Genomic DNA, 18,498 nt, shown 5'->3' with positions numbered 1-18,498 from the left:
GGTTTTTTTTTTCCCTTATGGAACAAATATGAAGCGAAATAGAATATCACAAATATAGTAAGATTAAATTAAACAAATCATGCTGCATGGAATGAGTTTACATGAACACATTTAGTGTTCCAGTGATCGCTTTTGGTTAGAAACTTTGCTTGGAGGTGAGGGAACTGAGGCTGTAAGACACGGGCTTTGTATGATCAGTCAGCTCTCTTGCAATACTTGAGCATTTTTGCAGCCTCATATTGCCACTCTGCATAAGATGGGAGAAAAAAATTTTCAAAACCAAAAAATATGAGGGAAAAGGTATGAAAAGCACTCATGTCAAGGGAAATACCAAATGCATTAAATTTGTCCTGCAATTTCTTCTAAATAACAGTACACTTCACAAATCACATTCTAAGTGATATCCTAAAAACTATAATGGCTGCAAAAGTCTTTACAGTGTACAGCATCAAAGTACAACATTTTAAACCAATTATTTCATGGACTGCATTGCTATTATAGGTAGGACAGATTTTCTTAATTGAGTGAATAGAGATGCAGATCAGTTTGGGAAATAATAGAGGCAAGGTATTAATAAGACCTTTATGTACCAGTAGTTCTGAAAGTGTTAGCAAACTAAAAGGCAAATTAGAAACTGAAGGTGATGTCAGATTACCATATGAATTAAAAAGAAAGAATCTAGAAGCTTTTAATATTACCATATTACCTGTCAAGGCCAAATGGGAAGCTACGATTCAGTTTATTTTCATGTAAATTGTAAAACATTAAATAATATTCTGACCTTTCCAGTTTTACTGTATGGAGATTACAGAGGTGTAGTTGTAAGGTATAATTTACATGGTCTTGTCTATTTATACTTAAATGGTACATGGAAGATAATTTTTATAGGCACTAACGCACACAGAAAAATGTTTCCAGGCAATTTTCAATGCTTGCTGTAAAGCATAAATACTTAATAAAAAATTATTTTCCTTCATATTAATGTCCCTTCTAAACAGAGATAATTTTTCTTGCAATATATATGTACTTGGGTTTAACCTGTTAAGGAAAATGAGATCAATATTAATTTGCTTTTTTTGACAAATTGAGCAGCTATTATATAAAGTATTAATTCTGATCAAGCCAGTGACTACCAGTGACCAAAAGGAGAACCCATTTTGTTATGAAAAAAAAATTCTTAGTTCTTATCATTTGAGAAATGCTCTGTTTATAAGAACTGATAGATGATTTATTATATAATAAGTAAAACAGATAAAAGATCACATAAAATAACAAGTGTATTGAAGAACAGGGAGATAAAAAATTTCAAAGTAGAGAATTCATCTTCTAATTTTGATAATAGACACACTTGTCATTCAGTTTCACAAAACTCAACTGATATAGTTCAAATGTAAGAATGGCTTTATTTATTAAAAACATTATCTGTAAATGAATTTTTGTTTTTCTTTGAACACATTCAATGACATCATAATAAAGGAAAGAAGAGATGACACATATTTTCAATGTATGAATAATGTTTATGTTATACACTTACACATGCACAGACACCCTTGTTCACGCATACCTGTATATATACCACACCACAGAGCACACAGGTTATCAAATATACACTAAAACAGAATTTTCAGATTACAGGTGAAATTATCTCACTATATCTGTATGTTTTCTATAAAACTAATATAATAATTTATTATTTGGAAAATACTATTCATAAGTTAATCAGAAAAACTTCCATTTAGAGTCAAGAAAAAATATATTTGTGTTGGAATTAACTTGCAAGTTCAACACGTGGGGGTTGAAATCTCAAATCTCAATTTCTTCACGTTCTTCGCTATGTGACAATGAGCAAATTTAACAACAATATATCCTCTGCTCATTCTTGAGAAAACTATGAATAATCTTTGAAATATTCAAATATTTAAAAAAATGTAAACTTCACAACACAAATTCGAATACATGGTAAGTCAAGTGATTTTTAAAATTTTATGTTATTCTTTATAAAGAGTTACATTTGATAATTATTTACATTATGCTTTTCTCTTTAATCAACTGTTTTCAATATGAAGAGCTATTATTTCAACAAATACCCACCTTTACTAAATTTTTCGGAAAAATCATTCTTCTATATTTTCATAAATTATTCTTTTGGTTTATTAAATCATGGCTCACAATGAGTATTTTAGGATGTGACTCTTTGGGAAGAAATATTTTAGAAAATGTATAAAATTTTTAAGGGAGAAATTTTCTTCCCAAGCTAGATTAAAATCTCAGATGAAAATGCAAAAGAAAAAAAATCCAAATCATACCTTATTATCCCCCTATTCTTTTGTAATGCTGATTAGGTAATAAGCATTTTGACAAAACCTATGCAAACCATCTAATCTTTAAAATGTTGTTGAATCATATCCCTTACTCTACCATTTTAAAATTACAATTAACAACAACATCTTTTGAAGTTTTCAAGTGAAAAATTCGCGTTTATAAAGTTCTCACAGTTCAGTTTTTAATACATTCAAGCATCTTACATAGTATCAAATATTCTGAATTTTTATTTTAAAAAATACCTTAGCTATAAAGTAAGTTGAAATACATTTTCTTCTGAAAATAATGTATCTTATAATAATATAGGTAATAATAAGGTTATGTGGACTGAGAACCAAAACAAGACAAAAAGCCAAAAGATGTAATAGTGCCAATTCATAGAAAAATGTGCAACAAGTGAAAATATTATAGGTCATAATATACTTTTTAAAAGCACTGAACTATATAATCCTACTATTATTTGGATGATCATATTTGTTTACACTCAGAGCATGATTAAAGGGTCCATGTTTACCACAGACACCCAGACATTTTCCAGTTACTAAAATTACTAGCAATGAACATTCTGAAAAAATATTCTCATCTAACTTCTCCAAGCAGCCTTCAAATCCTCTGGCAATGAGGATGTATTATCAGCCACAGCATCAATTTTTATACATCCTCTAGCCATTTCTCAGGATTAGCCCAAGAACCATTTTCAGATGACCTTCCTGAACTTCCAGATCATGACATTAAAAAACAGTGACAGTTAGCCCGAGGGTTGCAGCTACAGTTTCCTTCCTTCTGTGAATGTTAAAGCTGTGAAGTCAGCTCCGGGGAAGGGACACATAACTTACACTTAACTTCCATATTCCCACTGTCTAAAATTATTTCTGCTGAGAAATGATCCTTCTAGATCAACAGTCAATTTTTTTCTATTTAGGAAGACTCTCCAAAGCAGGTGGAATATGCAATAAGAGTTATTTGCCTTAAAATACAGAAAAAAATGTGCTGCCTTTAAAACAACATTTTTAGTTAGGAGATGAAAAACAGAAGTAGGAAGAGATAAACACATTAAGGCTCAGTAGCAGAGGGAGATATATATTTTATTAAAATCACCTGCATATAAGGATTGTTTCTATCCTAATTGCCTTCTGCTTCCAACAAAAGAATCACTTTTTATCAACATCCCCCAGTCATTATTTTGCACATACAAAATAAAGCAAACAAAACAAGCAAACACACCCACACATACACACACAAACACTAAAATAATATGAAAATATACAGAGAGTGTCTATCTTAATTTTAGGGAATGTAGTTATATTCAGGAGATAGAGCCAGTATCTTACTTGTTTTGCTGGAACTACATATAGATAACACCTAAAGAGAAATGCATTATTTGTCAGAATTGGGAGAATTATTTTGCACTTTCACAACCAGGTTAAAATAATTGATATGTATCGAATCATACATATAATGACACTACTTTAGGTTTTTACAAATAGTTTTGCATTGTGGGTGAGGATTATAATGTAGTAGAATTTGTTATATTGTTCATACTAGTTTATATCTATGCTCAAGAATAAAAATTGTAACAAGAGAATGAAATTTTATTTACAGAATATATATCCTTGTGCATTGCAAGTTTATATTAAACCATTATATACAATAGTTTATAGTGAAATTGTTGCCAATAACTAGATTTTAAAATATAGAAGCAATGATACAAAGTGTAGACTGAGAAATCACAAAGGTGGGTGATTTCCAAACTCATGAAGAGCTTCCAAAGAGATGCTATCAGTGTTAAGTCTCAGAGCTGTTTGATCAAGCAAACACATATTTTATCTTATTTTAAAACTTCAGGCCAGGCATGGTGGCTCATGCCTGTAATCCCAGCACTTTAGGAGGCCAAGCTGGGTGGATTACCTGAGGTCAGGAGTTTGAGACCAGCCTGGCCGATACGGCAAAACCCCGTCTCTACTGAAAATACAAAAATTAGCCAGGCGTGCTAGTGGACACCTGTAATCCCAACTGCTCAGGAGGCTGAGGCAGGAGAATCACTTGAACCCAGAGGTGGAGGTTGCAGGGAAGGAGATCATGCCACTGCACTCCAGCTTGAGGGACAGAGTGAGACTCCATCTCTAAAACAAAACAAAACAAAACAAAAACTTCATACATGACATTGTTATATAAATGTGTTAAAGTAGAGTAAAATGTGTTAGAGCAGTATGTATAATTATTTGTTGGCACGACTGAAACTCACTCCTACACTAGCATTAATCATTAATACATTTTCCTCCTCTCTACATTGCCTAGCGTAGACGCAGACTGCTGGAGAATCTCACACAAATAGCCTGCAGACTGTTAAAGATGAAAATTCATTTTCACTAACCTCCACTTGGTCCTCAGTAATCATCCCTTGGTATCCTATTGCATTATTCTAATCAGCTTTCTTGAGTAATATCTGTAATGACTTTCTCAAATTTTATCCATTTTGAACACTTGGCATTTCATATTTCACTAAGAAGGTAAAAGACAAAGCAAAAATTATTTCCAATTTCTGGCACACATTATCCAAATCTATCTCTGCAGTACCCATCATCTTTAATTTCATATACATTTTAGTCAAGATTGTGTCCCTCCTCTTATCAAGGCAATCTGTTCCTTTGTGAGCTGTCTCTTCATCCGGTTTCTCTAATCTTGATTAGCCCATGTTTCTATGACATTATCTCTGCCTTTAAATTTTATTCTTTTCATCTTCGTTCATATATAATCTAGTGACTTCTAAAAATTAATACTCCCACCTAAAATTGAGATTTCACCATCCAGCAGCCATTTTAACTCTTTAATTCACCTCATTTCTATGTATGGTATAGGCAGACTCTTTTGCCTGTTTCCACTTCTCCATCTCTCATCAACACTCTCAATCCGCTCCAGTCTGGCCTCTACCTCTTCACACAGCTGAATAACTTCACGTCAGTTTAACAAGACGTTCCACCCAGTGAAAAAGATTTAGTGTTCCCAGTATTGAATTTAGTATCCAAGATTAGCAATAACTCATTAAAATAGATCTTTGTTAGTCTTCTTTATTTCTAATAAAGAAATGCTTTAAATAAAAACTATATAATATGATGGACACCCATAACAGAAAACAGGCTGGGTGTAGTAGTTCACCCCTGTAATCCCAGCACTTTGCGAGACTGAAGCGAGTGCATCACTTGAGCTCAGCAGTTCGAGAACAGCCTGGGCAACATGGTGAAACCCTGTCTCTATCAAAAATACACAAAATTAGCTGGGCATGGTGGCATGTATCCAAGGTCCCAGCTACTCAGGAAGCTGAGGTGGGAGGATTGCTTGAACCCAGGAGGCATAGGTTGCAATGAGCTGAGATTGCACCACTGCACTCCAGCCTAGGTGACAGAGTGAAACCCAAATAAAAAAGAAAAACAACAACAACAGCAAACAACAACAACGAAAAACCAAAAGCGGCCATCAAATGTTTTCAGTTAATTGCTTGATGTCTTTAGTGCCCCACAAAGTAGCAGAATATAACCTAATTTTCCTTGAGTCTAAATGACTGCAAATGAATTTAAAAGTATAGCATGCATTTTTTGTAAAGGAAATGCTAATTTTTAGACTTATGTTTCTGATTAGGATTTGTAGTAAGAGAAATAAGAAGCCACGATCTCTTAAATGTGAAGAGAATTACCTAGAAATGGAGTTTTGCTTGCTAACTCATGGGCTGAAGTCATCCCGTTTGAAGGTTGCAGGAAAGGATAGGGAAAATATAAAGGAGGTATTAGTTTTGAGGGTGGGAACGGAGTGAGGCTTTAGAACTGAGAGCCAGGAGGAAGGAAGTCTACATATGAATGGGGATACCAGCCAGGAGAGTTAGTTCGCCTGTGGAGAAAACTTCCCAGGCGTCACACAGGATCCTATAGCTTAAGCCTAGAAATTTTTCTCCAGTGCTGTGCAATGTCAAAGTCAAAGTTAACTAACCACTAGTATTTCCTGTGTTTTAGCTTCATTTTGAGATTTTCCTGGCCCTTCAAAGCAAACTTTGCATTCTGGAATACTATTTTCATGAAGGCTATCTGAGACAGAGTGTGAGAAGGAGAATGGAAGCCTGATGTATCCTAATCTCTTTCTGCTTTCACATAAGTCAGAACAATAGTTCCCTACAAGGAGTTTTGTGAGGAGTCCCTGGTGGGAGGAAGAGGCAGTGAAGAAAGTCCGATCTCTATAAACACAGGACAGAAAATAAAACCAAATTCTGTAAGATAGCTGGGGTCATCCTATCAGAAGGAAAAAGTAAACAGAAACACTTAAGTTACACATAATTTATACCTGTCTTCTTTGTGATTACCCTTTAAAAATTTATTTCTATATCTCTGGCACTTCTTCCTAGACGCCTCCTTTTTATTTGTGTTCATTAACCACAACTTCAAATGTTATGAGTTTTTCAGTATTTGTCTGACTTTTTTTGCTTTCACATTAGTTAATCACCAAATTCTATGGATTATATCTGAAATATATTCTTAATACAAAACCTCTCTGTCTTCATGTCTGCACCCTAGTCTAAGCCACTATGATTTTTTGCTTTGTCTTTTTCAATAGCTTTCATATTCACCCTTGGCTACTTCCAGATGATTGTCTACAAAGCATCCAGGCATTCCTTTTACTACCTGAGTTTGGTCTCTTGTTCTTTCCTAGCATTAAATACTTTAGTGGTTTCTTTACTTTTAGATTAAATATCCTAAGTTCTTACGATGACAAAAAAAGTCATGTCTAAATTTCTGACCCCATCATACATCAACTCTATACTTCTCCTTTCTCATATGCTCTGACCACAACCTCAATCTTCCAATTTTCTCATATGTGCCAAACTCCTATAGATCTCATTTCCCTTTTTCTTTTAAATCTTTGCCACACAAGCAGCTTTAGCCCTTAACAATCACTTTTTTTCTTTCACCTTGAATAATTACTGTATTCTTTATAATTGATTCTAATATAAGATATTTGTGGATACCACCTTCTTTGAACTCCAAACCTAAATTATATCTTTTTGGGGTGTGTGTGTGTGTGTGTGTGTGTGTGTGTGTGTTTGTATTAAAGTATACTCATTTTCTTGGAATTTTCCACATAAGTATGTGCACAATTGTTTTATTATCATTTTTAATGTCTATCTTCACTTATGGGACTAAACCATCATTTTGGAAAAGGACTATGTCCACCTGAATTCAATTTTGTGTCTTCAAGCACCTACATTACAGAATTCTATTTTCTCTTTTTCTCTCTTTATCACCTTTTCTTTCCCTCCTCCCAAGATGTCTTTCTTTCCTCCCCAACAATGTCCTTTAGATGTAAATAAATACATATTATAAAATGGGAGTTCAGGTAGGTAATGAATTAGAGAGTCTGAGAATAAATACCATCAATATAAAAACAGTGGGACTGGACAAGTGAACCAAGAGAAGAAAGAGTGTGATTAAAGTAAAAGAGAAATACAGGTGTAGAAGAGAAAGTTTAGACAAAATGTCATTTAAAAACCACCAATTATTTTAGGGAAATTAAAATTTTGAAAAAACGTCATAGGCCAAATCTTCTTCTTCATTTCCATGCATTACATAAAAAAGATAATTATTGAAATATTACTTACAATTCCACTACTCAAACACAACTGTTGCTTTCAGATCTTCATTATATTCATTCCCACAGGCATAGAGCATCTAATAATCATCTTAGCAAGGGAATAGTACTCTTCATTAATTAATGGCCTACAATTTACTAACTGTTCTCTGAGTCCTAACTACATTTCTTTTAATTTCCCCTCTTCAAATAAGTTTGCAGTAATGTATAGCTTAATGAACATATATTTTTCTAAGTATTTAATAGTTCTTTAGCTTAATCTTCAAATAAATATATTATTGAATTTAAAGGTATAAACATCATGGATCTAAATATAAACCTCTAAAATGCTCTAGGTGAACCTTTTAAAAAACAGTAATCCACATGCAAGATGCGTGTAACAAGAGTATATCAAACTTCACAAAGTATATCTTTGCTTTCTTCCTTCCTTCCTTCTTTCCTTCCATTTATTTTCCCTCCCTCCCCGCAACTATTTCTTTTTTTTTTTATTTTGTTACCTGCTATTATTGTTGACAGTCTACAGAGGAATCCTAGCCTATTTGAAATTAGTTTTCCAAAAGGCAAAATTGCTGTTTGAGAAGATAACATTCAAAATGACTCCCATGAATCAGATAGTCTATTGTGAGGCAGACTGAATTATGCATTGAGTTAACAAAGGTTGAATATTACTATTTCGGCAAGATTTTTTTCTCTAGAACTTTCTCCTCTTTCTTGCTTATTTTACCCCATCTTTCCTCTTAGTCTCATTTATTTTTCTTACCTCATTTTGTGTGTATGTGTGTGTTTTCCCCCGATTATCCTCCTAAAGAGAGACCTAAAACAAGGATAATATATTTTAATTGTCTTGTTGATGTTTAATTGTAAGGAAGAGCTTCATCAATACAGCAAACTCATTCTGTATTTTAGAACAGATTAATTTTTAGCAGAAATATTCTTAAGAAAGACCTTGTATTGTTAGTGCTTTAATTTTCTTTAAATCTAATATTCTTCCCTTATTTGCTATGTAATGGAGCTGCTGAAAATACTGGCAATATCTGTTCATTTTGCCTTGAGCTAGTATGAATTTTTTTTTTCTTAAGAAAGTGCAGTTGCTAAGAAGAGTTAATGGACAATTCAGCAGCAATTTTGTTTCAGCAAAAGTAAAGATAAAAGAAATACATGAAGAATACAAACCGTAGAAAATAATAGGGAAGTGGTTACAATATATGTCGAAATGCTCAGAATCTAAAACAGAGACAATGTAGACTTAGAGAGACATGCAGTCCCAAGTTAAATATGTATTTTAAAAAATTTTCTAGAGTATGTTCCTAGGTATTTATAGAGACTGCAGTTGCATTTTAACTGATCAGCTGAAAAACTAAAAATTCTGAGATTATGAGAATCAGAAAAAAATTTTTTAACCTTTGAGCATTATTCTTACTCTACTAAATTAAACAATGTGGATAATTTGAGAACACTGTAGATAAATAAATACATGTAAAGAGAGTGAAAAAGATCATGCTGCTTATATGAAATTTTCTACACAATACAAAGCATCATGAATATTGATTGCAGGCTGATATGGTTTGGATTTGTGGTCTCCACCCGAATCTCATGTTGAATTACAATTCCAGTGTTGGAGATGGGGCTTGATGGGAGGTGACTGGATCATGGTGGCAGATTTCCCCGCTTCCTATTCTCCTGATAGTGAGTTCTCATGAGATCTAGATCTGTTTTTTTGTTTGTTTGTTTTTTGAGATGGAGCCTCCCTCTGTTGCCCAGGCTGGAATATAGTGGCACAATCTTGGCTCACTGCACCCTGCCTCCTGGGTTCAAGTGATTCTTCTGCCTCAGCTTCCCAAGTAGCTGGGACTACAGCGCCTGCCACCACACCCAGATAATTTTTGTATTTTTAGTAGAGATGGGTTTCACCATGTTGGTCAGGCTGATCTTGAACTGCTGACCTCATGATTCACCTGCCTCGACCTCCCAAAGTGCTGGGATTACAGGCGTGGCCACTGTGCCCAGCTTTTTTTTCTTTTTTTTTTTTTTTCTTTAAGTGTGTAGCACGTCTCACTTCTCTCTTCCTTCTGCTCTGGCCATGTAAGACATGCCTGATTCCCCTTTGCCTTCTGCCACAGTTGTAAATTTCCTGAGTCCTCCCCAGCCATGCTTCCTGTAGACCCTGTGGAACCATGAGCAAATTTAACCTCTTTTCTTTATAAATTATACAGTTTCAGTTTTATTGTAGTGCATGAACAAACTAATTCATAGGATCAGTGTATATGTCAGAAAAGAAACCTATAAACCATAGGCCTAGCTACATCTTTTCACCATCCCTCCCCTCTAACCCTAAACCACACCCCCACTCACTCAATCTTCAATTTGATCCCTGTTCCTTTCTATGCCTTGGTTCCCACTGCATCATCTATTATGTAAAAGGTACATAACAGATTGTCAGGTACAACCAGAGAAGCAGGGCAATAGGAGATGGACATGAAGACAGTTGTTTCAAGGAAATCTCTTACTTGCTTCTGGGGGATGGTAAAGCAAGTCTGAAATTCATAGGACTTGCGATAGAAAAGGCAGTTTGGAACTCTTGGGCAGGAGCTGAAGCTGATGTCCACAGTTGGAATTTTTTCTTCAGGAAAACTTCACTTTTGCTTTTAAGTCCTTTCAACTGATGGGAAGAGACTCATGCAGATTCATTCGGATAATCTCACTTACTTAAATTCAACTGACTGTGGGATTTAACCACATCTACAAAATGCCTTTACTACAATACCTGGGTTAATGTCTGTTTGAATACTTCGGTCAATAGCTTAATGAGTTGAAATGTAAAACTGACCATTAGAGTCCCAACCTTGTCAGCTTGGCACCCATACACATCTTCTTAAACCAAACTGTTTCTAACTTAGCATAACAAAGTCATACCTTAACAAAACATCATACAACTATCTTGTACACATTTGAAAATAGGCTTACCCTTTCAGCAGGAGAGGATGCAAAGCCTTGAGGTGAGGTTGACATTTCTCCTTTAATATCGTTTAGATTAATATTATGACAAAATGTTAAGTATTAACAATACATCTTACTTTAGATAAGGGTTAAAGGGATCAAAGAACACAAAATCTGATATGTGTGTGGTTGTGTATATATATTCCATATCCATATATATATATAAACATATTAGTAGCAAAATAAGAAACAAATGTGCATATTAATGTGAATAATTATTACAATCCTAGTTCTGGAACTGGTCACATGATCACAATTGGTGTTTATAGTTAGCTACTTTCTTACAAATTCCATATGCCCTTTGCCCTCAGGAAGCACCTGGGCTGACCATGGTGTTCCATGCCTGTAATTCTAGCACTTTGGGAGACTTAGGCAGGAGGATCACTTGAGGCCAGGAGTTTGGGGACCAGCCTAGTAAACATAGCAAGGCCCTCATCTCTACTAAAAAAGTTACACATTAGCCCAGCAATGTGGCATGCACCTGTAGTCCCAGCTACTCAGGAGGCTGAGGCAGGAGAATCACTTGAGCCCAGGATTCAGAGACTGTAGTGACCTCTGATCATGCCACCACACTCCAGCCTGGGTGACAGAATAAGACCCTGTCTCTCAAAAAAAAAAAAGTACCTCAGCACCTCACTGGTCATTGTTCTCATTCCTCAAGGGCCTGGCCCATTAGCAGTCCTGCCTGAATTAGGTGGTTGTAGTTTTCCATTGACTTTAATCACAGGACATTATAGTACTAAGTGATACCCCAAGGAATGCCCTGTTCCGAACGTGGTCTTTCTCACTCTTGTCATATTGTAGCAACCCAATTCTCCCTTGGTAATCAAGATCAATTGCCCCAAAGAGTATAGTAACTCTTTTGCCTGTTGATTCAGAGGCGTGTCGAGTCCAGGGTGGCCAGTGGTAATCTCAGTGTCCAGTTCAGTTCAATTATTGTTGCATCTCCCTGGAGATGCATTCTTATCTTTGTAACAGTGTGTGGCAACCTGTGGACCAGTACAGCCTAAACGAGTAGGAACGGGAACTACATTTATTTCTAGTGGATTACTTGGTGAAATAGTGATCAGGATCACTCCTGTTTCCATCCCCTTGATTCCTGGACCAGTGAATACTGGCTATGGAAGAAATAATATAGTGGATGCTAATTTAGATGATACACAGTCTTCTGGAAGACATTGCTCCAGTCCTCTAAGGTATTGCCACCTATATGGCACTGAAACTAAATTTCCAGAAGTCCATGCTGTCGTTCATTTCTGGATGATGGCAGATATGCTAATACCAGTAATTCTATGAGTATGGGCCCGTTGCTGTTAAGTGAATTCTTTGATGAGAAGCAATGTTGTGTGGAGTACACTAAGTCCTCACTGAATATTGTTGATAGGTTCTTTGAAACTGTGACTTTAAGTGAAACAGTGCATAGCAAAATTAATGTCTTCCTCATCAACATTATAGTAAAATGACATGAAGTGAACAGTGTTATTTGAGGCTCTGTTGTAAGTTATTTCACTTAAACTTGCAGTTTCCAGGAAACCTATGGAGGAAATTCCATAAGTTCATGGGTGGTAGCTTGGCAGAAGTACTGAGTTCAGGAAAGGCACATCCAGATCCAGAGTAAAAACTATCTATTTTTTAATGAAGGTTGTCCAATTTAATAAATCTGCCATTAGGTAGCTGGCTGACCATTTTAGGGATCTAGTTTTATTCCAGGAGACCTAGATTTAATCTCTTCTCAAAGAGTGAAAAATGAGCAATAGCTGTAGTCAGTTTAGTATTCCTAATGGAAGCCCACATTGGAAAGCATGTGTATACACTCCATCTTTGATATCATGGTCAATTTGTTCATTAGCCCATTGGTCAATGACAAGAGTAACTAGGGAAAGAAGCTGCTTGTATTCATAGAATGGGTAATTGTATCTACTTACTTACTAAAATATTATTTTGCTGAGGTCATGGTTTCATAAGTATTCATATGGGACACAAATATCTTCTCATTCTTTGCCCATTCCTAGAGGAATAGCCATTTCCCTCTTCCTGAGACTTCCTTGTCACTAATTTTTCAATTATTTTCCTTTCAAGTCGTGATCGTATGGTCAAACCATTAGCCATGCCCGTGGATTGCTATAGACATGCCTCTGGTCATTTCTCTTTCCAGGCACAATGAACAAATAGGTGTACTTCTCAAAATTCTGCCAACTGATAATAATTTATTTCACTATTTTCTTTCAAGAAAGTCTTAGAATGAGGCTATAGTACTACAGCTGTCCACTGTCATGTATCCTGGATATCATGTAGAATTATCTCTAAAGCAGACCCAAGTTATCTCTTCCTCAGTCAACTGTTCATACAGAGCTCTCCAGGAGTCATTAGTGTGGGCTTCAAAGAGTAAAAGTAACATAGGCAAAGAAGGGCCCAGGGCGTTTTGGGCCTCTTCTTCATGCAATTTACTTGAGCTTTCAGGACCTGCTGAAGCCTGCTATCACATGTATCACTTCCATTGATGATGGAGTACTGCCTTGCATGTCCCATTTACAGTTTAAAGGGTCAGACAACACTCAGTTTATAATTGTCGAGTCCAAGAGAAACCTCCATCCCTGCCACCATGTTAATTATGTTTATGAGATTATTGAACATGGACAAGAATAGTTGGGGAAAGAGACTAAATGATATCTACAAAATTGGTAATCCTATCCACTTTGTTAGTAAAATCTTCTGCTGAGGTCACCATTTTGTGAGTGTTCACATGAGGATCAGGTCGTCTAGCACTTTGGTGGTCCATCAGTAAGCATTCAGTGTGTCTACTAAGGCCTAATAGTAAACAAAAACTGTCAAATGGAGGGTAGTTTTCTGTAGAGGATGGAGGACTTTGCTCCAAAAACTGAAGAGTGATACTATAATTAGCCTACAGAGGCTGGTGAAAGGTACCAAACTTATTTGGACTAAATGGCCCAAGTGACTGAGCAGCTTGAATAGCATTGCAGACCTGTTGCAGCACTTTCTTTTATTCTAGGCCCCGCTCATAACTGTCACTGGGTAAATCGGTTATATTAGCATATCCGAATGAGGAAAATGTTGCCTTCTTTTTCCAAAGAGGTTCATTAGATGTTGTACTTCTTTGTTGTTGCAAAGACTAGCTGTAGCTACTTATCATGCATCTTAGAAGGGATATTTCAACATGCCCCATATTACTGGATCCCTGAAACTGTAACTAAGGTGGCAGGTCTCTGAATTTTGTTGGATTTATTTTCTGCACTCTGACACACAGAAATCAAGTATAGTTTCTATACTTGATATTTAGTATAACAAATGTAGTATCTAATTTCTGCTCCCCAACCCCAATCAGCGTAATATCAATATAATTAATCAGCATGATATCTTGTGGAGAGGAATAGGCAATCAAACTGCCTGTAGACTAAATTATGATTCAGGGCTGGAAAGTTGATATCCAGCCAAGGTAGGACAGTGAAGTTGTATTGCTAAGACCTGCCAACAAAAAGCAGTACTTCCAGCAGCCCTTACTAATAGGTGGTTAGAAAAGAGCATTTGTTGGATGAATAGCTGAATATCAATTTTAACAAATGTGCTGATTTGGTCAAGCAGTGAAACCACCTGTGGAAGAATAGATGGAATTGGAGTCACCACCTGATTAAATTTATGATCGTCTGCCATTCTCTAAGATTCGTCTGTTTTTCTGCACAGGGCAAATTGGTCAGCTGAATGGGAATGTGGTGGGCATCATCACTCCTGCATTCTTTAAATCCTTGATAGTGACACCAATCTCGGCAGTCCCACACAGAATATAGTATTGCTTTTGGCTGACTATTTTCCTAGGTAGAGGCAGTTCTAGTGTCTTCCACTTGGCCTTACCACCAAAATAGCCATCACTTCACAGCTGGAGAACAAATGTGCAGATTCTGCCAGGACTATGTCTATTTTGATTATGCATTCCAGAACTGAGGAAGTAACCACAGAAGGTGTTTTGTAACCTACTGGACCAACGATGATATGGATCTGGGCTAAAACTCTATGGATTATTTGACCTCTTCAAACATCTTCTCTGACTGGTAGACCACAATGATATTTTGTGTCTTTAGGAATGTTTTTCAGTTCAAAGACAGTACCCAGCAATGAACAAATAGTCTTATCATCCCCCTTTCCCCAGTGTAACACCCCTGGTAAATGGTCATAAATCCTTTAAGAAAGACTTGGTGAAAAAGTAACGTTATACCTTGGCAATATAGCCAAATATAGCAGTATTCATCCTCAAAAAGAGGTTGTAGTGCACAACCTCTTGGGTTATTCTTTGTAACTCATCTTTTGTGGCCTGCTGGGACTTGATTCTAATTTTAGTCTAGAAGCAAACTGGGGTGGTTGGATATGTCCTGAGGAGAATCAGCAGTGATTTGTCAATTACACAAGGCCCATCCAGATAATCTATGCTAATATCCCTTCAAGTTAATTGGTAATGGACTTTAATCGTGTCTACAAAACATCTTCAGAGCAACACATAAATTGATGTTTGATTGAATAAAGGAAACCATAGTGTCCAATGATGCTTATGTTGATACAAAGTGATAATCACAGTCCCCTTCCTCTCAATGTATCCATACAGAGGCAGACACTTCACACAAATTTAGCGGCTCAGAGTTCTGAGATCCATGAGACTCTGTTTCTCTCTAATTGCTGAAAATACAACATACCCCATTTGTGTGACAATGTGTTGTTCCCTGCTTTGTGGGCTGAAGAGCATAAAATGACAAAACGTAGAGTGAAAGAGGAGTACCTAAGTGAGCAGAAATGAGCAAATACATGAACCAGAAAGTGCCTGCTGTGGCATAGTTGTTGCTAGTTTTTCCCAAGATCCAAGAGTATCTGTTTACTTGGATTCCTTGACAAACACCAGTATTTCTACAGTAGATTCCCCTTTTGTTTAAACTGATTTAAATTGGGTTTCATTCATTTGCAATAAAAAATATCCTAATTTCATGAGATTTTTGAACTATTTGTGAGAAAAAAGTACTACGAAAAATGTAAAGTGATGAATACATTTTTAAAATAAGACATTTTGACAGGAAAAAAAAAAAAAGGCAATGCAGTATAGTCTAAAGCCCAAGCTCTGGTGTCAGATATAACTGCTTCAATTCTTGCCAGCACTGTGAACTTCTACTTATTAATCAAAAATTTTAACTGAGCATCTAACACTCACTGTTCTTTGTATGGTGCATATTGAGTACACAATCCTCACTTACGTTCACCTTAAAGCCTGACAAATATTACATACTTACTATCTCCAGGACCCTGTGTGGAAGGTAAGGCTTAGTGTTAAGTTTAAGTCTTAATCAAAACCACAGCTAGATAGTAGTTACGCCACTTCATCAGCATAGTAGGAAGATGAAATAATATGTTGCATATAAAGCCTTTTGTAAGTTGTTTATCACAGTGAGTACTTATTAAACGTTAGCAATAAATGGACTCATTTCTAATATTAGAACGTTATCTCCAATGTCACTTTCAGCTTAGATAATGAGATTCAGATAACCAGATTCAGAATAAAAAGTTACATGATTATGGCAGGGAGTGGCAGATGCCTATACTATTTTTATTCTCCTTTTCTTTCCTAGTGAAATATTTATAATTTTATTCAGGATGGCAATATGTCCATTAAAGAAATTATAGTTTTGAAGTTTCTCTTGCAGGTTGGTATGGCCGAATATTTAATTCTAGAGATATAAGTAAAAGTGATGCGTGGTTCTGCTGGGAAACTTCACCAGTGAAATCTGGGACAGATTTTCCTTCACAGGCCTTCTTTTGCTTTCCCCTCTTTCCTCTATGTCCTATCTGGAAATTCTATACCACAGATGGTGCTGCAGCAACCATTTTGTAAGCTTGTGGGTACCAATGACACATTTTGGATGACAGACCACAAAGAAGACAGGAAGCTTTGTTCCTAGTTGATTGCACAGATCTACCAAGCCAAACGTTGATTGCACAGAGCTACCAAGGCAACCGTCAACAGCTTACCTCTGGCCTTCTCTTATGTGAGGGAAGAAAGTATGTAATATTGAATACTTTGTAGTTTAGTGACTATTACTATCAGAATACATAATTTGTAACAGATATAATAATTATTAGCAAATAACAAATTAAAGTTAGTGTAAACAGAAAAAGATTTTGAAAGCCATAATGAAATAAGAAATATTAAAATTATGAATAGCTGTTGCTGTGCCTGCACTTCTCAATGCTTTTCTCTCTGTCAGTCTTGCTCCAAATTGAAACAGGAATTTGCATTAAAAAGATGATATGCACTAAAATGATATCATATATATTTTTAGGAACAAATATAAAGTGCTTGCTAAAGAACTGGAAGAAACCAACAAGACTAAAGAACGCATGTCAATCAGAGATAAAGAGCTACTTGCATCTAAAGGTTAAAGCATTTAAACCCTGAGCTCTGGAAATACCCTGCCAGTACTCAGAGACTTCCTTGGCATTTATCTTGTCATTTAAAATCTTCACAGCATGCAATATATTGGGCTTAGTCTTCTTACTCTATAGGAGATTGGAAGGCATAGGGAAAAGACTAGAGAGGGAAAAGGGAGGGAAAAGAGCACTAGGCAGCAGGGAGACAAGCCCTCCATGGTGGCACACAATGAGAAGAGTTCTGGGGCACAGCTGTAGAAATATATATGTATATATCTGTGTATGTGTATATATATGTATGCATATACATATACACACATATATATACATACATACACACACACATATTTCCCCCTTTCTGTGTGTCAATGTACTATGCCATTAAAAGAGTTTGAGATAGAGTCATCCATACTTTAAATAGATAGTACACATTACCTGAATTTATGTTAATAGAGAGTATCCTTTCCTTTGGTAGCTGTTTTTTTCTAACATTAGCTGTGATAGTTTAGTTCACTCCCTCTCCCCATTGTCCAATTCCTGCTGCTTCAGCTCTCCATTTCTCCTTCTTTTCCCCCCTTTCATTTGCTCCCCTTATTCCCTCCTTCACCATCCCTTCCCACACACATCTTCTGGTGGGTTAGTGTAAATTTGCAAGTTATTTCCTATTTCCTGTTCTTGACTATTTCTACAAAATTTGCAAAAATTGACATCTTACAAAATAGAGGAATACATAAAATTATATCAGCTAAATAACTTAATGCAGGTAAATTTTAAAATTCATGTAAAGCATATCTCTGATTTTAAAATCAAAATTAAAGAATAAAAATATGTACACAAAGGGACACACATCATACATACCCAAAGTTAATGAAATTTTAAAGCTGTAACCTCTATTTTTTCCACACAACTTAGTTTTTGTTTGTTTGTTTGTTTGTTTTGCTGTTTCAACCTTGTCACTGATGACATGCCTCTGGGATCGATGGCTTTCTGTCTTTCTACTATTGCTTCATTGACCTACCTTCTCCATGAACTTTTCCCTGAGAATTCAACAACAGAATGTCTTCTCCTTTTCTGAAGGTTAATACCAGTTACAGTCTGACACCTCCACCTACTTAGAGACAATTATTA

Source organism: Theropithecus gelada, chromosome 17, assembly GCF_003255815.1.
Source record: "Theropithecus gelada isolate Dixy chromosome 17, Tgel_1.0, whole genome shotgun sequence".
NCBI lineage: Eukaryota > Metazoa > Chordata > Mammalia > Primates > Cercopithecidae > Theropithecus > Theropithecus gelada.
Note: the sequence above shows the minus strand (reverse complement) of the source record.